The sequence below is a fragment of the Pleurodeles waltl genome, chromosome 4_1 (assembly GCF_031143425.1).
Source record: "Pleurodeles waltl isolate 20211129_DDA chromosome 4_1, aPleWal1.hap1.20221129, whole genome shotgun sequence".
NCBI lineage: Eukaryota > Metazoa > Chordata > Amphibia > Caudata > Salamandridae > Pleurodeles > Pleurodeles waltl.
The window spans coordinates 55,154,101-55,169,510 of record NC_090442.1 but is presented as its reverse complement, the minus strand read 5'-3'; the positions used below and the strand labels follow the sequence as shown (position 1 = coordinate 55,169,510).

Below are 15,410 nucleotides of genomic sequence, written 5' to 3'. Positions count from 1 at the left end.
CTCTAAGAGCAAAGCCAGACAGCTGTGTTTTAATTCAGGACTTGATGTAGGCAAAAGCATACGTCCCTGGGTGGGTTTGAACCACCAACCTTTCGGTTAACAGCTGAACGTGCTAACCGATTGCCCCACAGAGACCAACCACCGCAGTGAGCGTGTTGGGACTCAATATATGTTTTTACCTTTGTGCTCCTGCCTGCAGCTCTAAGGTCCTGGCATAAGACAGGTAGGCTTAGACTCCATTGTGACATGTCTTACTTCTCTTAGAAGAAGGTTCTGAGTTGCCAGGCAGCTTATCTTCTGCCGGGCACACTTTCCTTTGCAGGCTTTCAGGTTGTGAATCCAGCACTGCTTAGGTGTCCATGTCAGACATGAGCAGCTCATTGAGCCCCACTGTGTGTTTTTTGTGGAGATACAACTCTCAGACTAGAGGGAGCAGGCGGGAAGTGGGTGAGACTCACACAGGGTGGGTGGGGCAGTTAGAGGATGTTATCTAATAGTGTAATCGAGGAGTTGGGTTTTTTGTGCACTACACTTTAACCAGCGATTCTTTCTAAAAGGAAATCCCAGGGCAGTACCCGCAATGAGTGGCATCCCCACACCCGAGGTTGCATTGTGGTAGCTGTTCCCTGAGCCCATAGCCCCTGTCCCCATGTCGCCCTTTCTCCTCGTGTAACTCACCCCAGGTTCGGTGGCTCTGATACTTGCTGCTTCTGCTGCGCGATCATCCCCATGATCTGGGCCTTTGTACGAAATGTCATGTAAGATGACTTTATTCAGCACGGCGTTTGTCATTTGCTTGGTTGTCCTGTCACTGTTGGATGTTTTCTTGCGCAGACTACTGTCTAATGGTGGGAAGGCCACGAGACACGTGACTTTTCTCTTTCCTTGTTAGCATAGTTTCCTGCCACTGTCTTGGTGTGCTGCCAGCCTGTGAGACACGTGTCTTGCCCATCTCAGCTCCACTGTGGCATGTTAGATATGTCTTTGAGCAGAGTCCCGGTCCCAGAGCTGCTGCCTTCTCTGCACTCTGGCTTGTAAGACTGCAGGCAAAGGCCCTCCCTGGCCCCTCAGCCAGATAGATACATTTACCTGCAGGGCTCAGTTTTGGTGAAAGATATTGGCGAGAGAGAGGAAAGGGGACGGCCCGTGGTGCACCCCCTATTTTGCATAGAACCACAGCCTCCTGGGAGGGCAGAGACATGAGGGTTCTCAGGGAAAGCCCTCCCAGGAGTGTTGAAGGGCAGGACGTGAAACACAGCAATCCCGGAATGGCCTGGTCTAAGATGCCTGTGCAATAGGCCTGGCCCTAGGCTTCCGGGGCTCTTCCTCGGCAGAGGCCCCAGTGGTATGAGCCCGACCAGGGCTGTGCCCGACCAGGGCTGTAGGGCGCGTTGGGAGCGCATTAGTGACGCGAAAGAGGGCGCAGGGCGCAGAACTCTGCCCGTTTCTCCCCAGGATTTTGGGGAGGACAGGGAATCTGGCCAGGTCAGTGACTAGGCTTTCCCAGAAGGAAAGTCCAGTGACAGTGGCATGTTGTGAAACACAAGATTGCTGGTGGTCTGGAGGGTGCTTTCTGTCAGCCACTTCTCCCGGGAGCAGCCAGAGAGCAGGCTGATGTCGTGCTCTGTCAAGCACAACACTGGCCCCAAACCACTGTCCTTAGCAAAAGCAGAAACATTCATAGTTTCAGTCTCCTGCATCTGATTCCTGCCATCAGCATGTGAACGTTTGGCAGTCCAAGGCTTGCCATGCAAACTTTGTTCATAGGTGTCCCATGCGAATGCATGGGCCTCATCACTACTGTCTACGGCAGGGCTCTCTGCTCAGCTTATGTAAGTGAAGCATTGGTGGTTCAGTGGTAGAATTCTCGCCTGCCACGCTGGAGGCCCGGGTTCGATTCCCGGCCAATGCAAAGCGCCCTTCTTTTGGCTTTGCTTTAGAAGTCAGAGATATAGACTTGGTGGGGAAAAAAATGTCAAAGAGTGACCCCGACGTGATTTGAACACGCAACCTTCTGATCTGGAGTCAGACGCGCTACCGTTTCGCCACGAGGTCCCTGTGCATGCAGTTCTCAGCCCCGGATCAAGAAATGCTTCTGTGCCTTTTATTGGCCCTCAGTACGCCTGTGGTTAAAGTAGAAGGCTTGGTGGCCCGTTTCCAGTCCTATTGGTGGAAATGACTAGAGGTGAAGAGATGAGAGAAGATAGAAATGTTGAGATAGAGCATGTCACGCAGGCAAAGCGAGAGCTCTAAGAGCAAAGCCAGACAGCTGTGTTTTAATTCAGGACTTGATGTAGGCAAAAGCATACGTCCCTGGGTGGGCTTGAACCACCAAGCTTTCGGTTAACAGCCGAACGCACTAACCGATTGCGCCACAGAGACCAACCACCGCAGTAAGCGTGTTGGGACTCAATATATGTTTTTACCTTTGTGCTCCTGCCTGCAGCTCTAAGGTCCTGGCATAAGACAGGTAGGCTTAGACTCCATTGTGACATGTCTTACTTCTCTTAGAAGAAGGTTCTGAGTTGCCAGGCAGCTTATCTTCTGCTGGGCACACTTTCCTTTGCAGGCTTTCAGGTTGTGAATCCAGCACTGCTTAGGTGTCCATGTCAGACATGAGCAGCTCATTGAGCCCCACTGTGTGTTTTTTGTGGAGATACAACTCTCAGACTAGAGGGAGCAGGCGGGAAGTGGGTGAGACTCACACAGGGTGGGTGGGGCAGTTAAAGTATGTTATCTAATAGTGTAATCGAGGAGTTGGGTTTTTTGTGCACTACACTTTAACCAGCGATTCTTTCTAAAAGGAAATCCCAGGGCAGTACCCGCAATGAGTGGCATCCCCACACCCGAGGTTGCATTGTGGTAGCTGTTCCCTGAGCCCCTAGCCCCTGTCCCCATGTCGCCCTTTCTCCTCGTGTAACTCACCTCAGGTTCGGTGGCTCTGATACTTGCTGCTTCTGCTGCGCGATCATCCCCATGATCTGGGCCTTTGTACGAAATGTCATGTAAGATGACTTTATTTAGCACGGCGTTTGTCATTTGCTTGGTTGTCCTGTCACTGTTGGATGTTTTCTTGCGCAGACTACTGTCTAATGGTGGGAAGGCCATGAGACACGTGACTTTTCTCTTTCCTTGTTAGCATAGTTTCCTGCCACTGTCTTGGTGTGCTGCCAGCCTGTGAGACACGTGTCTTGCCCATCTCAGCTCCACTGTGGCATGTTAGATATGTCTTTGAGCAGAGTCCCGGTCCCAGAGCTGCTGCCTTCTCTGCACTCTGGCTTGTAAGACTGCAGGCAAAGGCCCTCCCTGGCCCCTCAGCCAGATAGATACATTTACCTGCAGGGCTCAGTTTTGGTGAAAGATATTGGCGAGAGAGAGGAAAGGGGACGGCCCGTGGTGCACCCCCTATTTTGCATAGAACCACAGCCTCCTGGGAGGGCAGAGACATGAGGGTTCTCAGGGAAAGCCCTCCCAGGAGTGTTGAAGGGCAGGACGTGAAACACAGCAATCCCGGAATGGCCTGGTCTAAGATGCCTGTGCAATAGGCCTGGCCCTAGGCTTCCGGGGCTCATCCTCGGCAGAGGCCCCAGTGGTATGAGCCCGACCAGGGCTGTGCCCGACCAGGGCTGTAGGGCGCGTTGGGAGCGCATTAGGGACGCGAAAGAGGGTGCAGGGCGCAGAACTCTGCCCGTTTCTCCCCAGGATTTTGGGGAGGACAGGGAATCTGGCCAGGTCAGTGACTAGGCTTTCCCAGAAGGAAAGTCCAGTGACAGTGGCATGTTGTGAAACACAAGATTGCTGGTGGTCTGGAGGGTGCTTTCTGTCAGCCACTTCTCCCGGGAGCAGCCAGAGAGCAGGCTGATGTTGTGCTCTGTCAAGCACAACACTGGCCCCAAACCACTGTCCTTAGCAAAAGCAGAAACATTCATAGTTTCAGTCTCCTGCATCTGATTCCTGCCATCAGCATGTGAACGTTTGGCAGTCCAAGGCTTGCCATGCAAACTTTGTTCATAGGTGTCCCATGCGAATGCATGGGCCTCATCACTACTGTCTACGGCAGGGCTCTCTGCTCAGCCTATGTAAGTGAAGCATTGGTGGTTCAGTGGTAGAATTCTCGCCTGCCACGCGGAAGGCCCGGGTTCGATTCCCGGCCAATGCAAAGCGCCCTTCTTTTGGCTTTGCTTTAGAAGTCAGAGATATAGACTTGGTGGGCAAAAAAATGTCAAAGAGTGACCCCGACGTGATTTGAACACGCAACCTTGTGATCTGGAGTCAGACGCGCTACTGTTGCGCCACGAGGTCCCTGTGCATGCAGTTCTCAGCCCCGGATCAAGAAATGCTTCTGTGCCTTTTATTGGCCCTCAGTACGCCTGTGGTTAAAGTAGAAGGCTTGGTGGCCCGTTTCCAGTCCTATTGGTGGAAATGACTAGAGGTGAAGAGATGAGAGAAGATAGAAATGTTGAGATAGAGCATGTCACGCAGGCAAAGCGAGAGCTCTAAGAGCAAAGCCAGACAGCTGTGTTTTAATTCAGGACTTGATGTAGGCAAAAGCATACGTCCCTGGGTGGGTTTGAACCACCAACCTTTCGGTTAACAGCTGAACGTGCTAACCGATTGCCCCACAGAGACCAACCACCGCAGTGAGCGTGTTGGGACTCAATATATGTTTTTACCTTTGTGCTCCTGCCTGCAGCTCTAAGGTCCTGGCATAAGACAGGTAGGCTTAGACTCCATTGTGACATGTCTTACTTCTCTTAGAAGAAGGTTCTGAGTTGCCAGGCAGCTTATCTTCTGCCGGGCACACTTTCCTTTGCAGGCTTTCAGGTTGTGAATCCAGCACTGCTTAGGTGTCCATGTCAGACATGAGCAGCTCATTGAGCCCCACTGTGTGTTTTTTGTGGAGATACAACTCTCAGACTAGAGGGAGCAGGCGGGAAGTGGGTGAGACTCACACAGGGTGGGTGGGGCAGTTAGAGGATGTTATCTAATAGTGTAATCGAGGAGTTGGGTTTTTTGTGCACTACACTTTAACCAGCGATTCTTTCTAAAAGGAAATCCTAGGGCAGTACCCGCAATGAGTGGCATCCCCACACCCGAGGTTGCATTGTGGTAGCTGTTCCCTGAGCCCATAGCCCCTGTCCCCATGTCGCCCTTTCTCCTCGTGTAACTCACCCCAGGTTCGGTGGCTCTGATACTTGCTGCTTCTGCTGCGCGATCATCCCCATGATCTGGGCCTTTGTACGAAATGTCATGTAAGATGACTTTATTCAGCACGGCGTTTGTCATTTGCTTGGTTGTCCTGTCACTGTTGGATGTTTTCTTGCGCAGACTACTGTCTAATGGTGGGAAGGCCACGAGACACGTGACTTTTCTCTTTCCTTGTTAGCATAGTTTCCTGCCACTGTCTTGGTGTGCTGCCAGCCTGTGAGACACGTGTCTTGCCCATCTCAGCTCCACTGTGGCATGTTAGATATGTCTTTGAGCAGAGTCCCGGTCCCAGAGCTGCTGCCTTCTCTGCACTCTGGCTTGTAAGACTGCAGGCAAAGGCCCTCCCTGGCCCCTCAGCCAGATAGATACATTTACCTGCAGGGCTCAGTTTTGGTGAAAGATATTGGCGAGAGAGAGGAAAGGGGACGGCCCGTGGTGCACCCCCTATTTTGCATAGAACCACAGCCTCCTGGGAGGGCAGAGACATGAGGGTTCTCAGGGAAAGCCCTCCCAGGAGTGTTGAAGGGCAGGACGTGAAACACAGCAATCCCGGAATGGCCTGGTCTAAGATGCCTGTGCAATAGGCCTGGCCCTAGGCTTCCGGGGCTCTTCCTCGGCAGAGGCCCCAGTGGTATGAGCCCGACCAGGGCTGTGCCCGACCACGGCTGTAGGGCGCGTTGGGAGCGCATTAGGGACGCGAAAGAGGGCGCAGGGCGCAGAACTCTGCCCGTTTCTCCCCAGGATTTTGGGGAGGACAGGGAATCTGGCCAGGTCAGTGACTAGGCTTTCCCAGAAGGAAAGTCCAGTGACAGTGGCATGTTGTGAAACACAAGATTGCTGGTGGTCTGGAGGGTGCTTTCTGTCAGCCACTTCTCCCGGGAGCAGCCAGAGAGCAGGCTGATGTCGTGCTCTGTCAAGCACAACACTGGCCCCAAACCACTGTCCTTAGCAAAAGCAGAAACATTCATAGTTTCAGTCTCCTGCATCTGATTCCTGCCATCAGCATGTGAACGTTTGGCAGTCCAAGGCTTGTCATGCAAACTTTGTTCATAGGTGTCCCATGCGAATGCATGGGCCTCATCACTACTGTCTACGGCAGGGCTCTCTGCTCAGCTTATGTAAGTGAAGCATTGGTGGTTCAGTGGTAGAATTCTCGCCTGCCACGCTGGAGGCCCGGGTTCGATTCCCGGCCAATGCAAAGCGCCCTTCTTTTGGCTTTGCTTTAGAAGTCAGAGATATAGACTTGGTGGGGAAAAAAATGTCAAAGAGTGACCCCGACGTGATTTGAACACGCAACCTTCTGATCTGGAGTCAGACGCGCTACCGTTTCGCCACGAGGTCCCTGTGCATGCAGTTCTCAGCCCCGGATCAAGAAATGCTTCTGTGCCTTTTATTGGCCCTCAGTACGCCTGTGGTTAAAGTAGAAGGCTTGGTGGCCCGTTTCCAGTCCTATTGGTGGAAATGACTAGAGGTGAAGAGATGAGAGAAGATAGAAATGTTGAGATAGAGCATGTCACGCAGGCAAAGCGAGAGCTCTAAGAGCAAAGCCAGACAGCTGTGTTTTAATTCAGGACTTGATGTAGGCAAAAGCATACGTCCCTGGGTGGGCTTGAACCACCAACCTTTCGGTTAACAGCCGAACGCGCTAACCGATTGCGCCACAGAGACCAACCACCGCAGTGAGCGTGTTGGGACTCAATATATGTTTTTACCTTTGTGCTCCTGCCTGCACCTCTAAGGTCCTGGCATAAGACAGGTAGGCTTAGACTCCATTGTGACATGTCTTACTTCTCTTAGAAGAAGGTTCTGAGTTGCCAGGCAGCTTATCTTCTGCCGGGCACACTTTCCTTTGCAGGCTTTCAGGTTGTGAATCCAGCACTGCTTAGGTGTCCATGTCAGACATGAGCAGCTCATTGAGCCCCACTGTGTGTTTTTTGTGGAGATACAACTCTCAGACTAGAGGGAGCAGGCGGGAAGTGGGTGAGACTCACACAGGGTGGGTGGGGCAGTTAAAGGATGTTATCTAATAGTGTAATCGAGGAGTTGGGTTTTTTGTGCACTACACTTTAACCAGCGATTCTTTCTAAAAGGAAATCCCAGGGCAGTACCCGCAATGAGTGGCATCCCCACACCCGAGGTTGCATTGTGGTAGCTGTTCCCTGAGCCCCTAGCCCCTGTCCCCATGTCGCCCTTTCTCCTCGTGTAACTCACCTCAGGTTCGGTGGCTCTGATACTTGCTGCTTCTGCGCGATCATCCCCATGATCTGGGCCTTTGTACGAAATGTCATGTAAGATGACTTTATTCAGCACAGCGTTTGTCATTTGCTTGGTTGTCCTGTCACTGTTGGATGTTTTCTTGCGCAGACTACTGTCTAATGGTGGGAAGGCCACGAGACACGTGACTTTTCTCTTTCCTTGTTAGCATAGTTTCCTGCCACTGTCTTGGTGTGCTGCCTGCCTGTGAGACACGTGTCTTGCCCATCTCAGCTCCACTGTGGCATGTTAGATATGTCTTTGAGCAGAGTCCCGGTCCCAGAGCTGCTGCCTTCTCTGCACTCTGGCTTGTAAGACTGCAGGCAAAGGCCCTCCCTGGCCCCTCAGCCAGATAGATACATTTACCTGCAGGGCTCAGCTTTGGTGAAAGATATTGGCGAGAGAGAGGAAAGGGGACGGCCCGTGGTGCACCCCCTATTTTGCATAGAACCACAGCCTCCTGGGAGGGCAGAGACATGAGGGTTCTCAGGGAAAGCCCTCCCAGGAGTGTTGAAGGGCAGGACGTGAAACACAGCAATCCCGGAATGGCCTGGTCTAAGATGCCTGTGCAATAGGCCTGGCCCTAGGCTTCCGGGGCTCTTCCTCGGCAGAGGCCCCAGTGGTATGAGCCCGACCAGGGCTGTGCCCGACCAGGGCTGTAGGGCGCGTTGGGAGCGCGTTAGGGACGCGAAAGAGGGAGCAGGGCGCAGAACTCTGCCCGTTTCTCCCCAGGATTTTGGGGAGGACAGGGAATCTGGCCAGGTCAGTGACTAGGCTTTCCCAGAAGGAAAGTCCAGTGACAGTGGCATGTTGTGAAACACAAGATTGCTGGTGGTCTGGAGGGTGCTTTCTGTCAGCCACTTCTCCCGGGAGCAGCCAGAGAGCAGGCTGATGTCGTGCTCTGTCAAGCACAACACTGGCCCCAAACCACTGTCCTTAGCAAAAGCAGAAACATTCATAGTTTCAGTCTCCTGCATCTGATTCCTGCCATCAGCATGTGAACGTTTGGCAGTCCAAGGCTTGCCATGCAAACTTTGTTCATAGGTGTCCCATGCGAATGCATGGGCCTCATCACTACTGTCTACGGCAGGGCTCTCTGCTCAGCCTATGTAAGTGAAGCATTGGTGGTTCAGTGGTAGAATTCTCGCCTGCCACGCGGGAGGCCCGGGTTCGATTCCCGGCCAATGCAAAGCGCCCTTCTTTTGGCTTTGCTTTAGAAGTCAGAGATATAGACTTGGTGGGGAAAAAAATGTCAAAGAGTGACCCGACGTGATTTGAACACGCAACCTTCTGATCTGGAGTCAGACGCGCTACCGTTGCGCCACGAGGTCCCTGTGCATGCAGTTCTCAGCCCCGGATCAAGAAATGCTTCTGTGCCTTTTATTGGCCCTCAGTACGCCTGTGGTTAAAGTAGAAGGCTTGGTGGCCCGTTTCCAGTCCTATTGGTGGAAATGACTAGAGGTGAAGAGATGAGAGAAGATAGAAATGTTGAGATAGAGCATGTCACGCAGGCAAAGCGAGAGCTCTAAGAGCAAAGCCAGACAGCTGTGTTTTAATTCAGGACTTGATGTAGGCAAAAGGATACGTCCCTGGGTGGGCTTGAACCACCAACCTTTCGGTTAACAGCCGAACGCGCTAACCGATTGCGCCACAGAGACCAACCACCGCAGTGAGCGTGTTGGGACTCAATATATGTTTTTACCTTTGTGCTCCTGCCTGCAGCTCTAAGGTCCTGGCATAAGACAGGTAGGCTTAGACTCCATTGTGACATGTCTTACTTCTCTTAGAAGAAGGTTCTGAGTTGCCAGGCAGCTTATCTTCTGCCGGGCACACTTTCCTTTGCAGGCTTTCAGGTTGTGAATCCAGCACTGCTTAGGTGTCCATGTCAGACATGAGCAGCTCATTGAGCCCCACTGTGTGTTTTTTGTGGAGATACAACTCTCAGACTAGAGGGAGCAGGCGGGAAGTGGGTGAGACTCACACAGGGTGGGTGGGGCAGTTAAAGGATGTTATCTAATAGTGTAATCGAGGAGTTGGGTTTTTTGTGCACTACACTTTAACCAGCGATTCTTTCTAAAAGGAAATCCCAGGGCAGTACCCGAAATGAGTGGCATCCCCACACCCGAGGTTGCATTGTGGTAGCTGTTCCCTGAGCCCCTAGCCCCTGTCCCCATGTCGCCCTTTCTCCTCGTGTAACTCACCTCAGGTTCGGTGGCTCTGATACTTGCTGCTTCTGCGCGATCATCCCCATGATCTGGGCCTTTCTACGAAATGTCATGTAAGATGACTTTATTCAGCACAGCGTTTGTCATTTGCTTGGTTGTCCTGTCACTGTTGGATGTTTTCTTGCGCAGACTACTGTCTAATGGTGGGAAGGCCACGAGACACGTGACTTTTCTCTTTCCTTGTTAGCATAGTTTCCTGCCACTGTCTTGTTGTGCTGCCTGCCTGTGAGACACGTGTCTTGCCCATCTCAGCTCCACTGTGGCATGTTAGATATGTCTTTGAGCAGAGTCCCGGTCCCAGAGCTGCTGCCTTCTCTGCACTCTGGCTTGTAAGACTGCAGGCAAAGGCCCTCCCTGGCCCCTCAGCCAGATAGATACATTTACCTGCAGGGCTCAGCTTTGGTGAAAGATATTGGCGAGAGAGAGGAAAGGGGACGGCCCGTGGTGCACCCCCTATTTTGCATAGAACCACAGCCTCCTGGGAGGGCAGAGACATGAGGGTTCTCAGGGAAAGCCCTCCCAGGAGTGCTGAAGGGCAGGACGTGAAACACAGCAATCCCGGAATGGCCTGGTCTAAGATGCCTGTGCAATAGGCCTGGCCCTAGGCTTCCGGGGCTCTTCCTCGGCAGAGGCCCCAGTGGTATGAGCCCTACCAGGGCTGTGCCCGACCAGGGCTGTAGGGCGCGTTGGGAGCGCGTTAGGGACGCGAAAGAGGGAGCAGGGCGCAGAACTCTGCCCGTTTCTCCCCAGGATTTTGGGGAGGACAGGGAATCTGGCCAGGTCAGTGACTAGGCTTTCCCAGAAGGAAAGTCCAGTGACAGTGGCATGTTGTGAAACACAAGATTGCTGGTGGTCTGGAGGGTGCTTTCTGTCAGCCACTTCTCCCGGGAGCAGCCAGAGAGCAGGCTGATGTCGTGCTCTGTCAAGCACAACACTGGCCCCAAACCACTGTCCTTAGCAAAAGCAGAAACATTAATAGTTTCAGTCTCCTGCATCTGATTCCTGCCATCAGCATGTGAACGTTTGGCAGTCCAAGGCTTGCCATGCAAACTTTGTTCATAAGTGTCCCATGCGAATGCATGGGCCTCATCACTACTGTCTACGGCAGGGCTCTCTGCTCAGCCTATGTAAGTGAAGCATTGGTGGTTCAGTGGTAGAATTCTCGCCTGCCACGCGGAGGCCCGGGTTCGATTCCCGGCCAATGCAAAGCGCCCTTCTTTTGGCTTTGCTTTAGAAGTCAGAGATATAGACTTGGTGGGGAAAAAAATGTCAAAGAGTGACCCCGACGTGATTTGAACACGCAACCTTCTGATCTGGAGTCAGACGCGCTACCGTTGCGCCACGAGGTCCCTGTGCATGCAGTTCTCAGCCCCGGATCAAGAAATGCTTCTGTGCCTTTTATTGGCCCTCAGTACGCCTGTGGTTAAAGTAGAAGACTTGGTGTCCCGTTTCCAGTCCTATTGGTGGAAATGACTAGAGGTGAAGAGATGAGAGAAGATAGAAATGTTGAGATAGAGCATGGCACGCAGGCAAAGCGAGAGCTCTAAGAGCAAAGCCAGACAGCTGTGTTTTAATTCAGGACTTGATGTAGGCAAAAGCATACGTCCCTGGGTGGGCTTGAACCACCAACCTTTCGGTTAACAGCCGAACGCGCTAACCGATTGCGCCACCGAGACCAACCACTGCAGTGAGCGTGTTGGGACTCAATATATGTTTTTACCTTTGTGCTCCTGCCTGCAGCTCTAAGGTCCTGGCATAAGACAGGTAGGCTTAGACTCCATTGTGACATGTCTTACTTCTCTTAGAAGAAGGTTCTGAGTTGCCAGGCAGCTTATCTTCTGCCGGGCACACTTTCCTTTGCAGGCTTTCAGGTTGTGAATCCAGCACTGCTTAGGTGTCCATGTCAGACATGAGCAGCTCATTGAGCCCCACTGTGTGTTTTTTGTGGAGATACAACTCTCAGACTAGAGGGAGCAGGCGGGAAGTGGGTGAGACTCACACAGGGTGGGTGGGGCAGTTAAAGGATGTTATCTAATAGTGTAATCGAGGAGTTGGGTTTTTTGTGCACTACACTTTAACCAGCGATTCTTTCTAAAAGGAAATCCCAGGGCAGTACCCGCAATGAGTGGCATCCCCACACCCGAGGTTGCATTGTGGTAGCTGTTCCCTGAGCCCCTAGCCCCTGTCCCCATGTCGCCCTTTCTCCTCGTGTAACTCACCTCAGGTTCGGTGGCTCTGATACTTGCTGCTTCTGCGCGATCATCCCCATGATCTGGGCCTTTGTACGAAATGTCATGTAAGATGACTTTATTCAGCACAGCGTTTGTCATTTGCTTGGTTGTCCTGTCACTGTTGGATGTTTTCTTGCGCAGACTACTGTCTAATGGTGGGAAGGCCACGAGACACGTGACTTTTCTCTTTCCTTGTTGGCATAGTTTCCTGCCACTGTCTTGTTGTGCTGCCTGCCTGTGAGACACGTGTCTTGCCCATCTCAGCTCCACTGTGGCATGTTAGATATGTCTTTGAGCAGAGTCCCGGTCCCAGAGCTGCTGCCTTCTCTGCACTCTGGCTTGTAAGACTGCAGGCAAAGGCCCTCCCTGGCCCCTCAGCCAGATAGATACATTTACCTGCAGGGCTCAGCTTTGGTGAAAGATATTGGCGAGAGAGAGGAAAGGGGACGGCCTGTGGTGCACCCCCTATTTTGCATAGAACCACAGCCTCCTGGGAGGGCAGAGACATGAGGGTTCTCAGGGAAAGCCCTCCCAGGAGTGTTGAAGGGCAGGACGTGAAACACAGCAATCCCGGAATGGCCTGGTCTAAGATGCCTGTGCAATAGGCCTGGCCCTAGGCTTCCGGGGCTCTTCCTCGGCAGAGGCCCCAGTGGTATGAGCCCGACCAGGGCTGTGCCCGACCAGGGCTGTAGGGCGCGTTGGGAGCGCGTTAGGGACGCGAAAGAGGGGGCAGGGCGCAGAACTCTGCCCGTTTCTCCCCAGGATTTTGGGGAGGACAGGGAATCTGGCCAGGTCAGTGACTAGGCTTTCCCAGAAGGAAAGTCCAGTGACAGTGGCATGTTGTGAAACACAAGATTGCTGGTGGTCTGGAGGGTGCTTTCTGTCAGCCACTTCTCCCGGGAGCAGCCAGAGAGCAGGCTGATGTCGTGCTCTGTCAAGCACAACACTGGCCCCAAACCACTGTCCTTAGCAAAAGCAGAAACATTCATAGTTTCAGTCTCCTGCATCTGATTCCTGCCATCAGAATGTGAACGTTTGGCAGTCCAAGGCTTGCCATGCAAACTTTGTTCATAGGTGTCCCATGCGAATGCATGGGCCTCATCACTACTGTCTACGGCAGGGCTCTCTGCTTACCCTATGTAAGTGAAGCATTGGTGGTTCAGTGGTAGAATTCTCACCTGCCACGCGGGAGGCCCGGGTTCGATTCCCGGCCAATGCAAAGCGCCCTTCTTTTGGCTTTGCTTTAGAAGTCAGAGATATAGACTTGGTGGGCAAAAAAATGTCAAAGAGTGACCCCGACGTGATTTGAACACGCAACCTTGTGATCTGGAGTCAGACGCGCTACCGTTGCGCCACGAGGTCCCTGTGCATGCAGTTCTCAGCCCCGGATCAAGAAATGCTTCTGTGCCTTTTATTGGCCCTCAGTACGCCTGTGGTTAAAGTAGAAGGCTTGGTGGCCCGTTTCCAGTCCTATTGGTGGAAATGACTAGAGGTGAAGAGATGAGAGAAGATAGAAATGTTGAGATAGAGCATGTCACGCAGGCAAAGCGAGAGCTCTAAGAGCAAAGCCAGACAGCTGTGTTTTAATTCAGGACTTGATGTAGGCAAAAGCATACGTCCCTGGGTGGGCTTGAACCACCAACCTTTCGGTTAACAGCCAAACGCGCTAACCGATTGCGCCACAGAGACCAACCACTGCAGTGAGCGTGTTGGGACTCAATATATGTTTTTACCTTTGTGCTCCTGCCTGCAGCTCTAAGGTCCTGGCATAAGACAGGTAGGCTTAGACTCCATTGTGACATGTCTTACTTCTCTTAGAAGAAGGTTCTGAGTTGCCAGGCAGCTTATCTTCTGCCGGGCACACTTTCCTTTGCAGGCTTTCTGGTTGTGAATCCAGCACTGCTTAGGTGTCCATGTCAGACATGAGCAGCTCATTGAGCCCCACTGTGTGTTTTTTGTGGAGATACAACTCTCAGACTAGAGGGAGCAGGCGGGAAGTGGGTGAGACTCACACAGGGTGGGTGGGGCAGTTAAAGGATGTTATCTAATAGTGTAATCGAGGAGTTGGGTTTTTTGTGCACTACACTTTAACCAGCGATTCTTTCTAAAAGGAAATCCCAGGGCAGTACCCGCAATGAGTGGCATCCCCACACCCGAGGTTGCATTGTGGTAGCTGTTCCCTGAGCCCCTAGCCCCTGTCCCCATGTCGCCCTTTCTCCTCGTGTAACTCACCTCAGGTTCGGTGGCTCTGATACTTGCTGCTTCTGCGCGATCATCCCCATGATCTGGGCCTTTGTACGAAATGTCATGTAAGATGACTTTATTCAGCACAGCGTTTGTCATTTGCTTGGTTGTCCTGTCACTGTTGGATGTTTTCTTGCGCAGACTACTGTCTAATGGTGGGAAGGCCACGAGACACGTGACTTTTCTCTTTCCTTGTTAGCATAGTTTCCTGCCACTGTCTTGTTGTGCTGCCTGCCTGTGAGACATGTGTCTTGCCCATCTCAGCTCCACTGTGGCATGTTAGATATGTCTTTGAGCAGAGTCCCGGTCCCAGAGCTGCTGCCTTCTCTGCACTCTGGCTTGTAAGACTGCAGGCAAAGGCCCTCCCTGGCCCCTCAGCCAGATAGATACATTTACCTGCAGGGCTCAGCTTTGGTGAAAGATATTGGCGAGAGAGAGGAAAGGGGACGGCCCGTGGTGCACCCCCTATTTTGCATAGAACCACAGCCTCCTGGGAGGGCAGAGACATGAGGGTTCTCAGGGAAAGCCCTCCCAGGAGTGTTGAAGTGCAGGACGTGAAACACAGCAATCCCGGAATGGCCTGGTCTAAGATGCCTGTGCAATAGGCCTGGCCCTAGGCTTCCGGGGCTCTTCCTCGGCAGAGGCCCCAGTGGTATGAGCCCGACCAGGGCTGTGCCAGACCAGGGCTGTAGGGCGCGTTGGGAGCGCGTTAGGGACGCGAAAGAGGGAGCAGGGCGCAGAACTCTGCCCGTTTCTCCCCAGGATTTTGGGGAGGACAGGGAATCTGGCCAGGTCAGTGACTAGGCTTTCCCAGAAGGAAAGTCCAGTGACAGTGGCATGTTGTGAAACACAAGATTGCTGGTGGTCTGGAGGGTGCTTTCTGTCAGCCACTTCTCCCGGGAGCAGCCAGAGAGCAGGCTGATGTCGTGCTCTGTCAAGCACAACACTGGCCCCAAACCACTGTCCTTAGCAAAAGCAGAAACATTCATAGTTTCAGTCTCCTGCATCTGATTCCTGCCATCAGCATGTGAACGTTTGGCAGTCCAAGGCTTGCCATGCAAACTTTGTTCATAGGTGTCCCATGCGAATGCATGGGCCTCATCACTACTGTCTACGGCAGGGCTCTCTGCTCAGCCTATGTAAGTGAAGCATTGGTGGTTCAGTGGTAGAATTCTCGCCTGCCACGCGGGAGGCCCGGGTTCGATTCCCGGCCAATGCAAAGCGCCCTTCTTTTGGCTTTGCTTTAGAA

At 52.7% G+C, this 15,410-nt stretch overlaps 5 non-coding genes across 5 annotated transcripts; 2 read left to right on the top strand and 3 right to left on the bottom strand.

Annotated features, from left to right (window-relative positions):
• Positions 1-6,802: 6,802 nt before the first annotated feature.
• On the bottom strand, positions 6,803-6,876 carry TRNAN-GUU (transfer RNA asparagine (anticodon GUU)). The gene has a single exon. It is a non-coding gene; the product is annotated as a tRNA-Asn (tRNA).
• Positions 6,877-8,579: 1,703 nt separating this feature from the next.
• TRNAG-GCC (transfer RNA glycine (anticodon GCC)) lies at positions 8,580-8,650 on the top strand. The gene has a single exon. It is a non-coding gene; the product is annotated as a tRNA-Gly (tRNA).
• A 395-nt stretch (positions 8,651-9,045) lies between these two features.
• TRNAN-GUU (transfer RNA asparagine (anticodon GUU)) lies at positions 9,046-9,119 on the bottom strand. Its single transcript has one exon. It is a non-coding gene; the product is annotated as a tRNA-Asn (tRNA).
• Positions 9,120-10,963: 1,844 nt separating this feature from the next.
• Positions 10,964-11,035, bottom strand: TRNAW-CCA (transfer RNA tryptophan (anticodon CCA)). The gene has a single exon. It is a non-coding gene; the product is annotated as a tRNA-Trp (tRNA).
• A 4,274-nt stretch (positions 11,036-15,309) lies between these two features.
• TRNAG-GCC (transfer RNA glycine (anticodon GCC)) lies at positions 15,310-15,380 on the top strand. The gene has a single exon. It is a non-coding gene; the product is annotated as a tRNA-Gly (tRNA).
• Positions 15,381-15,410: the final 30 nt, after the last annotated feature.